We start from the raw sequence: 16,914 nt of genomic DNA, 5'->3' as shown, positions 1-16,914 counted from the left end.
GTACCAGAAAACCACCAGCTCATAGCAACTAAGTTGTCAACCCTCGTTAAGGAGGGGGATGAAAATGCGTGGGTAAGGTGACAGCACTGTCTTGGCCCCTGGCTCCGGTGCTGTTTGCCTTACAGTGGTCATGCACAGATCTGTCCTTGAAAGCAAAAGCTAATGAATTAATATTCCTGAAAATGAATAGCCATGTCAACAAATTTTGGAAAATGAATATTAACGGTGCAAATGTAAACGGAACCAAGAATTATCAGACACAGAACAAACACAATCATGAACCCCATTAGGGCATGCTTGAGACAGCCAGGCTTTGATGACACAGAGCCGGAGAGAGGTGCTACAATTAGCTTGCCTTTGATTGCAGGGACTTATTTATTCTGCTTATCTCAAGACAGAGTTAATAGACCGGATCAGTCTGAAAGATCCTAAATGGTTCTCAGCATTTGGGTACATTCCAGGAAGACTAAGTTAATTTAGCGATTCACGGAGTGACACGTCTGACAGGGATAATGCAAATTAGATCACTGTGGTAAGTATGCGATTAGCCACTCAGACTGGAGGGATGATGGTGACATAGGAGTTAGGGTGACTTTACAGAGGGGACAAGCCGCTGGGCTTCCTTTCCAAAGCCTTGTTTAACTTGTTCCGAACTGCATGCAGGAGCCTGTGTGAGATTTGGGTGAGGCTGTAAATTTGCTGGAAGGAGATGAGTTAAAGATCAAATACATGACACTTTTTAAAATACACCTAAAACTGTATTTTTCTTTAAGGAAGAGGTAATGAAATCCGAACTACTCTGTCTCCTCAAGTGGTTTTCATGAATGTTTTCAACCCATAGGTCACAGGCCATGGATGGGTCTCGCTATCACCTTAGTGTGTGGTCAGCATGGGTCTAGATTTAAAAAGAAAGTCTGAGGGGCTGGATAGATGGATGGGTCAGCGATTAAGAGTGTATACTCCTTTCCCAGAGGACCAGCATTTAGTTCCCATCTTCTACATCAAGTGGCCCATAACTGCCTGTAACTCCAGCTCCAGGGAGTCCCAGTCAATGTCTCTGACCTCCAAGGGCTCCTGCCCTCACATACCACCCCCCCAAAACACATATACACATAATTAGAAATAAAATAAGTGCTTAAAAAGGAAAAAAAACAGTCTGAAAACCATTGCTTTAAACAGGCCCGACTTTCCTGGCCCTGATCTCAACCGTCAGGAACAAACCCACTTTCACTCAAGTCTTGATAGCCACATCCTGTGCTAATTTTCAACAAGCGAATCATTAAAAGAAAAGTGAAATTTATTGATCCACTAGATGATTCAAGAGATAGTCCCTGCCCTCCACCCCATCTCTCTCTCAGAAAGGTGTGTTATATTGGGTAAGTGAGTCGTTTTGCATTTCCATTTCTCCCTGAGAAATCAGCCCCAAATGCCCTTTGCCTGAAAATGTAAGTACCTGCCAAGAACAAAAGGATCGGGGCAATCCCATCAGGCTGCAGCAAGCCGCGTGCAGCAGAAACAGGCAAGCAGCCACCACTTAAGCCTCACTTGGAAGACTCCCTTCCGTAGTCACAAGGCCAGCACCTGGGAATTCAAAGGCCCTTTTACCAGCGTAGTCCTCAGAGCCAAGGACATTTACTATTTCAGCTCTAGAATATTCCGAATACACAGGAATAGAAACGCTCACCTCCAAAATCAACAGGTACAAGGGTCGACGACTCCCTAAGCTCCAGGCCCGTGTGTTCAGCTGCTTCCCCAGAAGAGCAGACTCTACATCCCCTAAACTCAGCTTGCCTTCTTGCCTCCAAGCCTACCCACCCGACACATGCAACAGACTGCCTGTCAATCATCCTGTTTAACTGAAGGAACAAATAAGACCAGGAGCCAGGTTGGACAGGATCATTTGCCTACCTAAGTCAGAGGCTCAGGGTTCTCTCCCAACTCTTCCTCTGTAACTTTCATTCTTACCCATTTCTGTAGTTCTCGCCTCAAAAATCTTTCTGGGAACAGTGTACACTGCATGCCCACCATCACCCTGAGCAAATAAGACCAAGAGACAGGTGGGATAGGATTATTTGCCTACCTCAGTCAGGGACCACTGCTTACCTGGATCAAGGCACAACCGGGTTTTGAACTGGCTCCCTGCCTCCAGTCTTCTTTCTCTGGCAACTGCTCTCCAAAGCAGAGGGAACACTCCGAGATACAATTCTGAATGTATGCCCTCCCACTAAAAGAAAAGTATCTACCACTTTCCAGTGGCTACCCTCAGGCTACCACATTCCCCAACAGGGCCTGAAAGCAGATTCCTTCCCCAGCCCTACAGCTGCAGCATCACTCCCAGAACCCTTCCTGGCTGCATCATGTCACAACTCACAGTTTCTCTATGGCCTTGCTTCTCGCCTTGGTCTGTGAGCGCCTGAGGAGTGGAGATTGTGTTTGACTGCTTCCAGGGCACCCAGCACTGTGCCTGGCAGGAAGCAGGTACTCGATAGACCCATGTTAAAGATTAGCATTAATCAATCCCTCTGCAGCGGTTAACTATGGGAAGGTTAACTATGGGAAAGCCAAACCAAGTATCCCAGAGGTCGCCGTGCTGTTTGCACAATTACACAACATGGACTTGGAGCAATGGTGAGGAAATTATCCCACCAAGAAAACCTAGGGCTTGCTGCTTACCACCGACTGACCTCAGCCACCGACTCCAAAAACAAGTGGCAATGGTGAAGCCGAAGGTTCGGCTCCGCAGACAATTGCAAACAGCATTAACAGTAAGCCACCTTCTGATTAAAATCATTCATTCAGTCATTAAGGAGATCACACAAGAAAACAAAATCAAGATTGTAATGACTACTAGATGTCTCCAGGACCTCTTCAATATGTTTAGCTTATATGTTGGTTTTTCTTTAAAAAGCTATTAGCATAATATGTATGTATTATTAAGTTAGTAGGGTTTTGACTGAACTGTCCCAAGTGAGCACACAGACTTCCTATTATTATCCTAATGGCTGAACAAATGCAATCAAGTTTATATGCTATAGTGTCCATAATCACATTTATGTCACTTCTTATCTCCATTAACTTAAAATATGCTGTAACATTAAAACGTTTCCTTGTTTTTCAAACAGAAAGAGGGACTGAAGTCCTGTCCCTCCAAATCCCACATCGAAGATTTCTTCAGCATGTGAAAGAATTTGAAAAAACAACAGACAAAAAAACAACAAAACCAAACAGGGGACACCATCCAGATGAACAACTGTCCCAACAATTGCTAATGTAGAAAGAGACAGAAGTGGGGCTTCCAAACCAAAGCACACACCTGGGAGACAACGGGAGCCAAGCAGGAAATGGGCTATGAGTGGAAAGGGGAGACTGAGCGGTGAAAGAGGCTGGTGAGACAGAATGCACACAGGGCGACACTGGAAAAACCCCTCTGGGTCTGTTTGTTCTTGATACTCAAACGTTTAACTGTGACTCTTCATGTCTGTTGGTCTGGTTCAGAAACAAAGAATCTTGGTCACAGGATTTTGGAGAACAGAGGATTTTCCAGGAAAGTGGCTAAATGCCTCCTTCAACACAAAGTCATGGTAGGGGGCAATGGAAACTTTAGAAACTAAAAGACAGCAAACAGAGAGAGAACCCCCTCCCCAGTAGAAAATTTACCCATGAGGCTCTTTGGGAAGGGCATCTGAAAAGAGAGAATTTCACAAGCCACCCCGACCATAACAAGCAGTCACGAGATGTCCCCAGGTCTGTCCCTTGTAGTGAAGACATATACCTCTACCCACAGCCGGCTCCCTCCCTCTATAGGAACGGTTTTCAACCTGTGGGTCCGTACCCCTTGGGGTTGAGTGAGCCTTTCACAGGGGTCACTTAAGACCAACAAAACCATAAATATTTACATTACAATTCATGACAGTAGCAACACTGGAATTATGGAGTAGCATTGAAAATTATTTTAAGGTTGGGGGTCACCACACCATGAGGAACTGTATTAAAGGGCCACAGCATTAGGAAGGTTGGGAACTGTTGCTCTATAAGCTTCTTATAATTAAAATTTGATCCAGCACTCGAGTAAATCGCGTCTTTCGGTCTGCTGTCTTCTATTCTGCTGTGTTAACCTCCATGTTTTCCCAAGCCACTTCTATCAGGGGACAATAAATCCCTTCTAGAAATCTCCTTCTTAATGGCTGCATTGCGTGTTCCTTTCTTTGTACCCCACAGCACAAAGCCATCTCTCATGGAATTCAAGCAGGTCTGAAGTTTGAAGAAACAAGCAGAGCTGTGGTTTCCAAGTGATCGAAGCCACTTCTATCTTTCCCACTTAGTTCATGAAAGTCCTACAATAATATTTATACAACCTCTAGGAAACCCAGGTTCCTGTTAAGCCTCGAATCCAACAGAGCTTCAAGGTAAGGAGAACACAAAATAGCCAATCAGTAAGTCCCGCTTTACAGTTAGAAATCCTACTAGCTATCTCTCTCGCAATGCACCCCACCCCACCCCCAAGTCTTACATGTCTCAGTACCCTACAGAAACCCTTTAGGAACACAGTCTGGGCTTTTAGTCGACGCTGTCATCCCCGTAAATCCATGTAATGTTCAGAAAATAAATCCAATGCTCTCCGCTGCCCATAGAGCCACATTAATCTTATGAGCGACACCACAGAACTCCCTGGCCCTCCCCTCCTCCATCTGCTGTAAGTAGGGCAAGTGTTTTCCCCATGTTAATTGTTCTGACAGATGAGGATCAGCGCGGCTTTAATCCATTTGCAGCCTAGCACGGGAGCATTTGTCTTCTCAGAGGCTGTTAGAGGTAAGTATGCTGGCTATGGGGGACAGAGGAGCCATGTCAGGGTAGGGCTGGTGCTCAGAAGTGCCTGGCTTCCTTCTTTAAAAAGGAAAATCAAAGGAAATTCTGCTTCAACCTCCTTCAAAGATCTTCGGTTGTCTTTGTGGTTATGTCTTTCTTTTTTAAAAAAAATGGTATAGATAGTGATGTTTTATAAAATTACAACGTGTTCAGTCAGTTTGTACTGACTTATAATGTGTCTTCTCATTTACCAATCAATCACACACACAGATCTCTAAGTGACAAATACATGCACTCCAGTTTGGGATTTGTCCACAAACATCAACACCTCTGTTAGAAACTGTGTGCATTTGGAGGGTGAGACATTGGAGAGCATCAACCCAGAGGCCTAGCCGCTTGATAAGAAGTCGGACTTCCACAAACACGCACGAGGCTCAGATCCTCGCTCCTGCAACTGCACCTCCAGGACCGGTTGCTGTCAACGTTCCTTGTCTCCAGGGCTTCCTAGTTCACAGGGTCACGTATTTCAAGTTTTCAATGTGGTTCTTCCAGCTTAGGATCCAACGAAGCAAAACCAACACAGCATGGTTCAAACGAGTGGGATATGTTGCCAAGAGGACTCACTTGCCAAACACTGGTTTGCCAACTCACTTCGGTCTCTCTCCTCCTCCCAATACCTCCATTTTCAACCCTGCTTCTTTGGTGGGACAGAAGTAGGTGGTGAGAAGAACATTCTAGTCTTTAATCTCTCTCTTCAACTTTCAGCTACAGAGATGAAAAGTGGAGCTAAGCGACAAGCTCCCCCATCACCAGGGGAAGAAGCGCTCATGCTACACTTTCAGCTTTCCTTGCAAGAAAAGAATATGCACATGCTTACACATTAGGATTCTGCAATGTAAAAGGATCTGTTTTCTCTATACAAGCATTAAGTATATGGGAATGAGGGATTCCAGGTAATTTTAGTTTATGACTTTCCAAATTTATATATATAAATTATATATATTTGTTATCCTGATGGCCAGCTTGACTAGATCTTGGATCGACCAAAATGTAAGTCACTGGGTATTCCTATGAGGGATTTGATTAAACTATCTGAAGAGGTGAGACCCATCCTAAACATAGATGGATGGCTCGCTCTATCTATCTATCTATCTATCTATCTATCTATCTATCTATCTATCTATCTATCTATCTATCTATCTCAGTTTTTTGAGACAATATTTCCTGGCTGTCCTGGAACTCTTTATAAACAAGGCTGACCTAGAACTCAGAGACCTGCCTGCCTCTGCCTCCCAAGTGCTGGAATTAAAGTCATGAGCCAGCAGGCCCAGTTCAGAAGGAAAAAAAAAAACTTTGGTTTTTGTTTGCTTCTGCTTTTGCTGGCAAGTCTCCTGTGTTCTGTAGCTACTGCATTCCTTCACTGATATTGCAACCAGCTTCTTTAGGCTCCAAACAGAGGTTCCAGGAATGCTCTAGGACATCAGCTTCAGATTGGGACTGTTTCAACATCCAGTCTTGTGGACTGAGCAACTCCCGGATTCTCGGCAAAACTGGTGAGAGACAGCCATTGTTGAGCTCCCTGGACCCATCCATGTAAGGTAGCCTAGTAAATTCCAGGGCTATGTATCTATATTCTGTTTATGTTGTTCCTTCAAAGAACCGTGACTGATAAAACATAATAGCTACAAATTACATTACATTTCATGAGAAAAACTAAATTAAAAATATGGAAAGTCACTTAATGTCCTTCTTGATCACCCCCCACCCATTCAGAGTTCTGCTTTGCAAATCGTCATTTATACTGCTTATAATTTAAGTTAAATTCAGTTAGAAGAGCCAGGTACTGCTGCCATCAGAGTAGGATCAAAACCAACCACACTTTTCCAGCCTCGGCTACTGCACCATCAGAGTGAGAGCAAAACCAACCGCACTTCTCCAGCCTCATTTTTCTGAGCTATAACATGAGATGAGTCCAGGGGAATTCGGTGAATTCCATCAATGCATCTGAACCAATGCAAACAGTTAACATGGCTAACAAATACACAGTGCTGGGCTGGCAGTATTCACTCTCAAAAGGCAAATCACAGTTACAACCCATTGGCCTGGGGAGGTTCCCTTCTTCAGATGTAAAAGTCAAGGTCCCCCAGCCAGAATGAAAGACATTGGAACTCCATACCCATGACAGTGGCCCTGTGGAAATCCCTGAGCCACTTGTCACTGTGCCACTGGCTCAGCAGCAGGGGAAGAAGGCTCGGTCGAAGAGACAGGGCAGCAATGCACCTGCTCCTGTCAGCTCAGTGGGCTGCTGAGAACTAACCCTGTGGGTTAGTTTTTCCCTGCGAGCTTAGGCTCTGGGGAAGGGAATGGGCCTTAAGAAGGGTTTTACGAGAAAGGCCTGAGCTACACTGCACACATGATGCTGCCTTCTCTTCAAGCACTCACAGGGTGGCCTCTGGAAGCTTGAGAGCACTTGAGCCAGGCCTAATAATACAGGGTGATGAATGATACACATCCTTTTTGCTAATTTGATAAGTAACTAATTCCAAATATACAAAGCAGATATCTATAGTGGGATGGACACAAGCTAGAGTTATTTAAAAGAAGGGAACCTCAATTAAGAAAAGGCTTCCATAAGATCTGGCTGTAAGACGTTTTCTTAATTAGAGATTGATGGGGAGGGCCCAGTCCATTGTGGATGTTGCCATCCCTGGGCTGCGGTCCTGGGTTCTATAACAAAGCAGGCTGAACAAGCCAGGAGGAGAAAGCCAGTAAGAAGCACCCCTCCCCTCCGCGGCCTCTGCATCAGCTCCTGCCTCCAGCTTCCTGCCCTGCCTGAGTTCCTGTTTTGACTTCCTTTGGTGATGAACAGTGATAAGGCAGTGTAAGCCAGACAAACCCTTTCCTCCCCAACTTGCTTTTTGTTCATGATATTTCGTTGCAATAGAAACCCTAACTAAGACACATGGCACCACCCCCGAAGATGAACGCCTAGGTTTCCTTCTTCCAGTTGACAGTACATAGTCAACACTTGATAGACATCTATCCAAGGAGGAGTTGGCCTCTTAGACAGCAGAAAGCGTGTCTGCTAATCACACAGCTGCTTGGGATGAGAGTCACAGAAAAGGCTCAACAGCCACCAAGGGAGGCAGGGGTGAGGTGGATACAGTGCCCACTGCAGATGATTTAAGAAGGCTTTCTTAGAGCTGAGCTTGGAAGAGGGATTTCAACAGGTAGAAAGAATGAGAGATGGGGGAAGAGGATTCACATGGGCAGAAGAGCTTAAATGGAAGCTCTGTGTGAGTTACCCAGGGTACATGGAAGGGCTATATGAGTTACCCAGAGTACACGGAAGCGCTGTATAAGTTACCCAGGACCCAGGGCACATGGAAGTTCTGTATGAGTTACCCAGGGCACATGGAAGTGCTGTATGAGTTACCCAGGGCACACAGAAGCACTGTATGAGTTACCCAGGGCACATGGAAGTGTTGTATGAGTTACCCAGGATACACAGAAGCGCTGTATGAGTTACCCAGGGCACACGGAAGCGCTATATGAGTTACCCAGGGCACACAGAAGCACTGTATGAGTTACCAAGGGCACATGGAAGCGCTGTATGAGTTACCCAGGGCACATGGAAACACTGTATGGGTAACACAGAGAATATGGCTGCTGGGTGATGGGACTTTGCAACTGGTCCTCTGGGCATCTCGGGAGCCTATCTGCTTCTTACTATTATTTATTTAAAAGGTTAGCAGAGTGCAAGTTCTCCCTCACATCCTGAGAGAAGAGCACTAATTCACAGACTTGGAAACACTGAAGCTGGAGAATGGGGCAGAGAAAATTTTCTTTCCTAATAAAATTCTCTACATTCTAACATTTTTCTTATTGCAAGTCTTCTTTTCTTCTTTTGGGTGCCAGGTCAGAGAGAGTGTCAAACCTTTCCTAAGAAAATTCTTTCCTATCTCAAAAGAAAGGGTAGAATCTACCACACATCCCTCAGAAAATGTCAGCATCATCCTGTAAAAGCCTTCCTCCTTCCTCGGGAGGGGCCTGGGCTAGTGAATGCTATGACAAATGAGAATGGAGGCTCAGCCTGTGGGTAGGAATGCTGCCTCCTGCAGAGAAAGGCCAGAGTGTGACCATCCCCAGAGCTAGTCCTACATCTGGAGAAGAGTGGAGACTCAAAATCTCTACCTGGAGAGCACATGGTGTGGGGGTGGGGCGGGGGGACAGGACAATTCCAGGCAGACAGAACTATCAGGAGGCCAGAACTAAGAGCAAAGGTGGTCGGGGATCAATACTGTGCCTGGGAAGTGTCCAGAGTAGGAAATGGGAAGACTAATTCGGCAATCTCTACATGCCTACACCTCTCACCCTGTCCTGATTCCATCTACACATTTTCACCTCGTCTCCAGCACAGTGTCAGAATTCATTGGTACCCCTCAGAGCCCCTGAGAGGAGACTGCTGGCTGTCAGATTTCAGACCTGCAATCTTGTAATGCCAGTTTGCTTTTAGCATAACATTTCTCCACTGATTAACACCACACATTTGTGGAGATGGATCTGAACACTATCAGTAATTTACTAGAGTATGATGGGGGTAATCCAGGTTCTTAGCGCATGAATATGTTTCTATTAAAGATTCCACCAAAAAAAAAAAAAAAACCTGTGGTATAACCTTTCAAATTCTCCCCACTCTGTTCTCAAATTCAATTGTTTCCTTTCCTAACAGGGAAACATGCTTTTCTTTTCCTGGATTGGTTCAAAAGAGTATGAAAGAAAAATTACACCAACTTACAAAACTTTATTTAGGTAATTAGTGTGGTGGCGTGTGGCTTTTATAACTATTTGAGTTTTTATAATCCTGTAGAGATAAACAGTAACAAAGCTTTTAATGAAAATTAGCAGAAGAGATGTCCAGGTCTAAGCCCAGTACATACAAACATAGAAGGCAACTTTTGTATGAAACATTTAGGTAACACCGACAGAATAGACAACTCACAGTTTCAACTTCACCATCCATTCTAGAAGTATCTATCGTCAAAGCAGACAAGTAGACAATTTTAATTTTATATAAAGGAATCAATATTATCCTGACATTGACAATGAAACGAAGAAGGCACCTTTGTCAGAATCTCTACCCATGCGCAAACCCAGACTGCATTCTCTGTACTGAATGAAACAGACAAAGAGCCAGGAAGGAACCAGTGACCATGCAGAGTGCCACATCCCAGCCTGAAGCAAATCCCAGACCTGACAGCCTCAACCTCTCCATGTAGCTGAGACTTCACCTTTAAGAGGAGGAAGGGAAATGGAGCTGGGTTCATCCACTCTGAACCCTGGACGGTAAGCTGTCTCTAAGGTGAGATTTTAGTTCTCTGGGATGTCGGGGATGCTGGGGCAGCTGTGTAAAAGGGAAGGCTGGAGACAATAATAACTCTGAGGACCTGCAGGAAATAACAAATGGCTCTGTCAGCAAAGCAGACAGCAAGGACCTTCCTGTGTCCACAGACTTGACCCCCAAAGAAAGGTCTCCACGAAGAGACCATCCATTTTGTTTGACGTCCTGAATGGCCTGGTTATAGGATTCCAAACTTTTACAACTCTGAACCCATTGAGGAGCACGGAGAGGAACCGTTTACCAAATTCAATTGCTCAGGAGCCACCAGCATCCCCAAACACGCGAGAACAATTTACTGCAAGTTCAAGAGAAAAATATGGCTCAACAGCAAAACATATTAACAAGATTTAAGAATTGCAGTTCATGCTAAGTTCATTGTGAGTTAAGTCCGGACTAGTGACGGGGGCTGGACTCTGCTGTCAGGGCTCTTTCAACTAGGGACAGCTTGAAGGCTGGGACGGCCCCTATTTTGAAAAAGAACAAATGGACAAGCAAAGTGCACACCCAAAATCAAGCAACGGAGCTACTCAGGTGGGGTGAGGGTGGAGATTCCCTGGGAGATCTTGTAGGGATCCCCAGGAATAGATTTTTATAACCGTGTGGTGAGTGACTGGTGCAGAAGGTCCTTCTGTCTATGTGTCGCTTTTATTGGTTAATGAATTTAAAAAAAAACTGGCTTAGCCTATAGCATGGGAGGAGGAAGGCGGAGTAAGAGAGACGCCATGGAGCCGCCTGAGACAGACATGCTGAAACTTTGTTGGTAAGTCACGGCCTCGTGGTGATACGCAGATTAACAGAAATGGGTTAAATTAATATGTAAAAGTTAGTCAATAAGAAGCTAGAGCTAATGGGCCAAGCAGTGATTTAATTAATACAGTTTCTGGGTGATTATTTTGGGTCTAAGCTAACCGAGCAGCTGGGAAGAACAAGCAACCCTTCCCCCAAGTGACCCAACTATATCTTAGTTTATCTGGTTTCGTTTCTGTAGCTTGACTCTTCAGTCATGGCTTTTAAATAAGGGCAGTCTAGAGTGTGTGTTGGGAGCCACCTGGAGGCACAGGTGGTCCTGCAGTTTGGAGGTAGCCATGTGGGGCTGAGCACCCCTGCCTGCACCCTTGCCTGCACATGCTCAGACCAGCAGAATGGCATTAACCAATCAGGACAGCGTTCAAGCCGCTCCACCGTTTAAAAGCAGCTGCCTCGGGGCCCAACGCTCTCTCTCTAAGCTTTCTCTCGTCCCTGCTCTATCGTCCCTTCCCCCAATTTTCCTCAAGGGAATGCTCCAAATAAAGATGTGACCAGAGAAGGAATTCTCGTTTTTGGTGGGGTTCATTCCTGCTGGACAGGATGGCGCCCCGCAACTGGTGCTCGAAACTCCGTGACGCTGAGGGACCCTGACAACTACGCCGGGGGACCCTGAGAAAGCCCGGGAGAAAAAGCCAAGATCAGACACCAGCACAGAGAGCCTTGAATTTCAGAACTCTGAGAACATGGAGCGGTGAGTGACGTCGGTTGAAATCCCCAGAAAGGGGAGGAAAAGAAATGTAAAAAGGAATTTCAAAGGATAGGCCTAAATAGAAAAGAAAATACAAAAAAAAATCAAAGTTAAGGTATCTGAAAGAAGGTACAGAAAGCAACGGGGAAGAAAAATCCCTTAAGTTCAGTGCAGGAGGAATGTAAACAGCAGCAAAAAAGGCGAGGTAACTAAGGCGGGACTTTGAGGACGATGGGGTACGGGAGACCGCGGCTTCCGCTCCCTCTCCGTCCACCTGCGTACTCGCTGATAGAGACTGGAGGCAACAGTCTCGTAGGGAGGCAAACTTGATCACTGCCTTCCCTATTCTTAAAGAGCCACAGAGCTTTTGGAGGTGATTTTCGCCTAATTTTGATAAGAGAGCTCAGTCTCTGGCTCTCACGTACAAAAAACTTTAATTTTTGACTGAGAAAGACAAGCTGCTTGATCGTGCTGAGAGTGCTGGCGGCAGCCGGCCCGCCTTTGAGCGGTAATGCCTGATTAAAAACACGGAAGTGGGCCAGGCACGGTGGTGCACACCTGTAATCCCAGCTACTCAGGAGGGAGACGCAAAATTGCACTCTCCAGTGCTAGCTCGTTCGGGAGGCGTGGCCATGCTAACCAGTTGCTGGCGGGAAATTTGCTGGAGTCCGCAGAGGCCTGCGAATAGCCAGGTCGCGGGCGGGCTAAAGTCCGTGTGACATCAGAGGCCTTCTGGCGGGGCTATGGTTTTTGGAGGACTTTTTCAGCACCTGAGCGGACTCGCCTGACTGAGGCGGAAGCTGCGTGGTGAGCAGCGGCGCCATAGAAAGCAGAGAGGAGCTGAATTGGCTCTGCAGAAAAACTGTGTTTCCATAGCATCATGGGCGGGCGGAGATGAGTTCCCAGAGAACGGGGCTCCGCGCGCGGGCAGACCGGGCCCTCCACGGGTGGGCGGATGCCCCCCCCCCCTCGCCGGAGCTTGAAAAAGACTCACAGCCGGCGGTGCGAGTTCATTGCCTGAGGTGATACGGCGAGCCCGCGCAAGGCCCGGGGCGGAGCCATGCCTTTGGGCCATGCGGAGCGCGCCATTATGGGCTTCAGAGGCGGAGCTGTGGCAGCCGCCGCTGTCCGCTGCTGCCGCCGCCCTCAGCCAAGGTCGCCAAGAATTTAGTCAGATAAAAACATTTGTCGCCAAAAATTCAGTCAGATAAAAACATTTATCCCCCAAACATCGCCCCTTTGTCAGCAGGAAGTAGCCAGATGATCGACGTCCATTCTCCCTCAAAGAACTGGTCCTAATTATCATAATAAAGGCGCGTCAACCTGGTTACCATTACCTTTTGCCTGAGGCAACGGGTGGAATAAGATAATGCTACCTAGAGGTTTTTCCATCTGAATAGGGGAGCTGGAGAGATGGCTCAATGGTTAAGAGCATTGCCTGCTCTTCCAAAGGTCATGAGTTCAATTCCCAGTGACAACTGCTTTGGTTTTTAAACAATAGAGGGGGACTACACTACCAGTGACAGCTTCCCCCAGAGAAAGGATTTCTCTTGCATTCTGTACACTTAATTTTTAATTCAAAATTTTGCTGGTACAGGCAAACAAGATTTGCTTTTTGAAACGGAGACCTACAAGTCTCTAAGTTCAAAACCAGCCTACTTCCAGTACTGATTGTGCTGAATTTTTACACTGAGAGTTTTTAGTACTCTTAAATGTTAATTTGGGAGGAGAGTTTTGTTTATGTTTTTCTAGAAATGCTGACATACATCTGGATGCCAGCGAGACTGACAAGAGAAGTAAAGAAGAAAGATGACCCAGTGGATGCTGAGTGTCCTGCTGTGGAAGATTCATGCGGAGACAGCAGAGATGACCTTCTGGGCGGTGCCAAGAGCAGCTGTTTCACACCATCGACTTGAGCAACACCCTGTGCAACCTCTTATCTCTTACTCTACTTTGCCTTTTCCTTCCTTAGGAATGGGTGGGAGCAGAGATATCCTTGGCATGCTGCGTCTAGGTGGGGACCAGATTGAAAAATAGTTTTGCCTTATTGCTCTTAAAGACAATAATTAGGGGGAGATGTTGGGAGCCACCTGGAGGCACAGGTGGTCCTGCAGTTTGGAGGTAGCCATGTGGGGCTGAGCACCCCTGCCTGCACCCTTGCCTGCACATGCTCAGACCAGCAGAATGGCATTAACCAATCAGGACAGCGTTCAAGCCGCTCCACCGTTTAAAAGCAGCTGCCTCGGGGCCCAACGCTCTCTCTCTAAGCTTTCTCTCGTCCCTGCTCTATCGTCCCTTCCCCCAATTTTCCTCAAGGGAATGCTCCAAATAAAGATGTGACCAGAGAAGGAATTCTCGTTTTTGGTGGGGTTCATTCCTGCTGGACAGGATGGCGCCCCGCAAGTGTGGATTGCAGGGCATGTACCAACAGAACACTCAAAAACCATGACTAATGAGGCTCAGGGGGGCTGCCAACCAATTTTGTTTTGTTTGCCCAAGCTCCCTTGTCCACTGCCTGGAGCCTGTGTTAAATATGGATGGATTTAACATACAACTGTTCCCCAGTGTCTTTAAGCAACTTGAACTCTGGCATCCCAAAGTCTTTATCAGGCATGGTGACTGGAATTAGAATCAAAGGTGGCATCCTTCTTTGGCCACTGCCTTCACCCTCCTTAATTAGCACCATGTTCTTCTAAACAAGAACAAAATCCTGGTATGTGATGTGGCCTTTGTAGGCATAAAAAGCCTGCCCTAGAGCAACACCTTTACCTGATTTTTTTTTTATTTTTGTTTTTAGGGCTGGGGATGGATGCTATGAAATCAGACACCCCAGGCAAGAAGCTAGGTTCCCAGTCTTCCTTTACTTGATGCAAATAAAAATTTAATATTTAAGACCAACAAACTGGAGAAGAAAGTTATATATATATAACTTATATATTATAGTTATATATTATATATATTATAGTTATATAATATATATATTACACACACACACACACACACACACACACCCTGGGACATGGTTACGAACCTTTTGGAGGGTCGCGATGAACATTACCACTTGTTGCAAGGATAAAGGTTTTAATCATGTTATCCTTGGGGGCAGTGGTCCTCCGCCAAGAGTCCATTTGTTCCTAGGAAGCATTTGGTAATGTCTGGAAACTTTCTTCGTTTCAATATAGAAGGCAGGGGAAAGGGTGCTTGGGATGCTTGCCGCTTGGCACCCAATGGTGAGCACATAGGACAGCCCCATGGTGGCATTCTGGTAGAAACCCTGCTTTAGGGGAATCCTGAGATACACTGGTACCTAGATAGGATGGCAGAGATCCCTCAACATCTCGTCCCATCAACTGTCCTGAACTCACGTCCACATTCATTGCCCGTGGTTTCCAAGCCATCTTTTACCTACCCCATCACTGCCAGTCTTGCTTCTGCCTTTCAAGCATCGTTATCCAGCTGCATCTATCCCTGCCTGTATCACAGCCAAACCCTTCTATCCCTGCTCATCTTTCAAGGTTAGCAGCCAGATCGTCTCCATCTCAAAGCTGACTCTGAAGTCTCCTTACCGAAAATTAGATGACCTCTTCTTGAACTCCTTTATTTTAAGGATTGATTTTTTTTTCCCATTACTTTTATATTACGTGTATTTGTGTGGGGGTGTGCACACATGAATGCAGGTACCATCAGAAGCCAAAAGAGCGTGCCGGATCCCCTGGAGATAGAGATACAGGCAGTTGTGACCTGCAAACACGGGGGCTGGGAATATCTTCTCAGGTCCTTTAGAAGAACAGGGCATGTTTTTAACCACTGAGTCATCTCTCCAGCCATAAGTCCCCATATTTGAAAACTTAAAAAGCAAAGTAAGAACTCAAACTCTGATAATACCACAAGTTAGAACGCACACACTGAAGCTGACTTCTGGACGCACGCAAGTCAGAACTAACCGCTGGGTCACCTTCCACTGGCTCCGGGACCCTGGAAACTCCTCTTTGTTTAAGGTTCTGCCAATGGGGATTTAAAAAAATTTCCCTTAGTCACTAACTATTTTGTAGATCAAAAATAAATAAATAAATAAACAAACAAAAAACCAAAAAACAGGTATATTTCAGAGCTTAGCCCAAGGAGGTTTCTAGGGCCTGGTGCGTCCCAAACTTGTCCGGTAGATAAAAGAGTAATAAAACACAGTAACAAAAGCATACATCTACACATATGACCAAACGAGAAAAAAAAGGTCTTTCTCAAAGAGAGATTATTGTTACGTATGAGCCACTAATTTAAGTGACTTGTGCCATGTGCACTAGGCCTGTCAAAGTTTCCATGTGTACTCAGAAGTTAACAGATGTGGTGTGTGGCCGTGCTTCGCTGTCATCTACAGAATGAGAAAGCCGGAGCAAGTAAAGCCAGCCATCAGTGAGCCTCCCCCACCCCAGCTTTGGGAATGGGATGTAAAAGGGGCCATACATTATTTAGAGCCAAAGAGGTCTGGGCTCAGATGGGAACTGAAGGAACAAATAGAGTCTGAATCGGTGCCAGCTTGTCCACATAATCTGCAAGCCTTCCCATATCCATTACAGCCACAACCAGGCATGGTCAAGATTTATAGGACAAAGACTAAGGGGTCAACTAAGTTCTTCTGCTTAACAAAAGAGAAAATGATTCTGATGGCTATAGCACTATAAGAAGCAGGGAGCTGGAACCACAGTTGGTGTGCTTCACCAGACAATGGCATGCAGTTAGACTACAATTACTAAGGATGCCACAGGTGACAGGGGCATGGCTGTAGAGTTGACACCATGTATTAAGTAACTTTCAAGAGGACACAGGATTTACATTTTAATACATGATAAAGACGTATGCATTACAAACAACACTAACATGGAGAGGAGGACGGGAGGAAATTAGGATGGAGGCAGCAAATGTTTTACAGAGGGTTATGGTATGAAAAGTCACCTGACCTTAATTGCAATGGGACACATACTGTTCACACGTCCCTCTTCATCATCGGGCCGACCCTTTAAAGCAGGTGCTATTGATTACCCCATCTTGTAAGTGTGAGGTGGCCGAGTCAAAGGCTGAGTCCACGTGACCAGGGCCGTCGGACTGGACAGTGGAAGGGACAGGAATCAACACGACCACTCCTAAAGACCAATTCAGAGCTCATTTCATCATAAAAGCAGACTGAAGAACAGTACAGATTGTTTAAGCAGATGAG

At 45.8% G+C, this 16,914-nt stretch overlaps 1 protein-coding gene and 1 pseudogene across 3 annotated transcripts in view; one reads left to right on the top strand and one right to left on the bottom strand.

The window, feature by feature from the left end:
• Mcc (MCC regulator of Wnt signaling pathway) overlaps positions 1–16,914 on the bottom strand; it is a 378,705-nt gene that overhangs the window by 115,949 nt on the left and 245,842 nt on the right. The gene's annotated exons all lie outside the window — the stretch shown is intronic.
• LOC148120000 (Nuclear RNase P) lies at positions 12,550–12,730 on the top strand (annotated as a pseudogene).

Source organism: Myodes glareolus, chromosome 13, assembly GCF_982192425.1.
Source record: "Myodes glareolus chromosome 13, mMyoGla1.1, whole genome shotgun sequence".
NCBI classification, from domain to species: domain Eukaryota; kingdom Metazoa; phylum Chordata; class Mammalia; order Rodentia; family Cricetidae; genus Myodes; species Myodes glareolus.
This window is presented reverse-complemented; position numbering and strand designations above follow the sequence as displayed.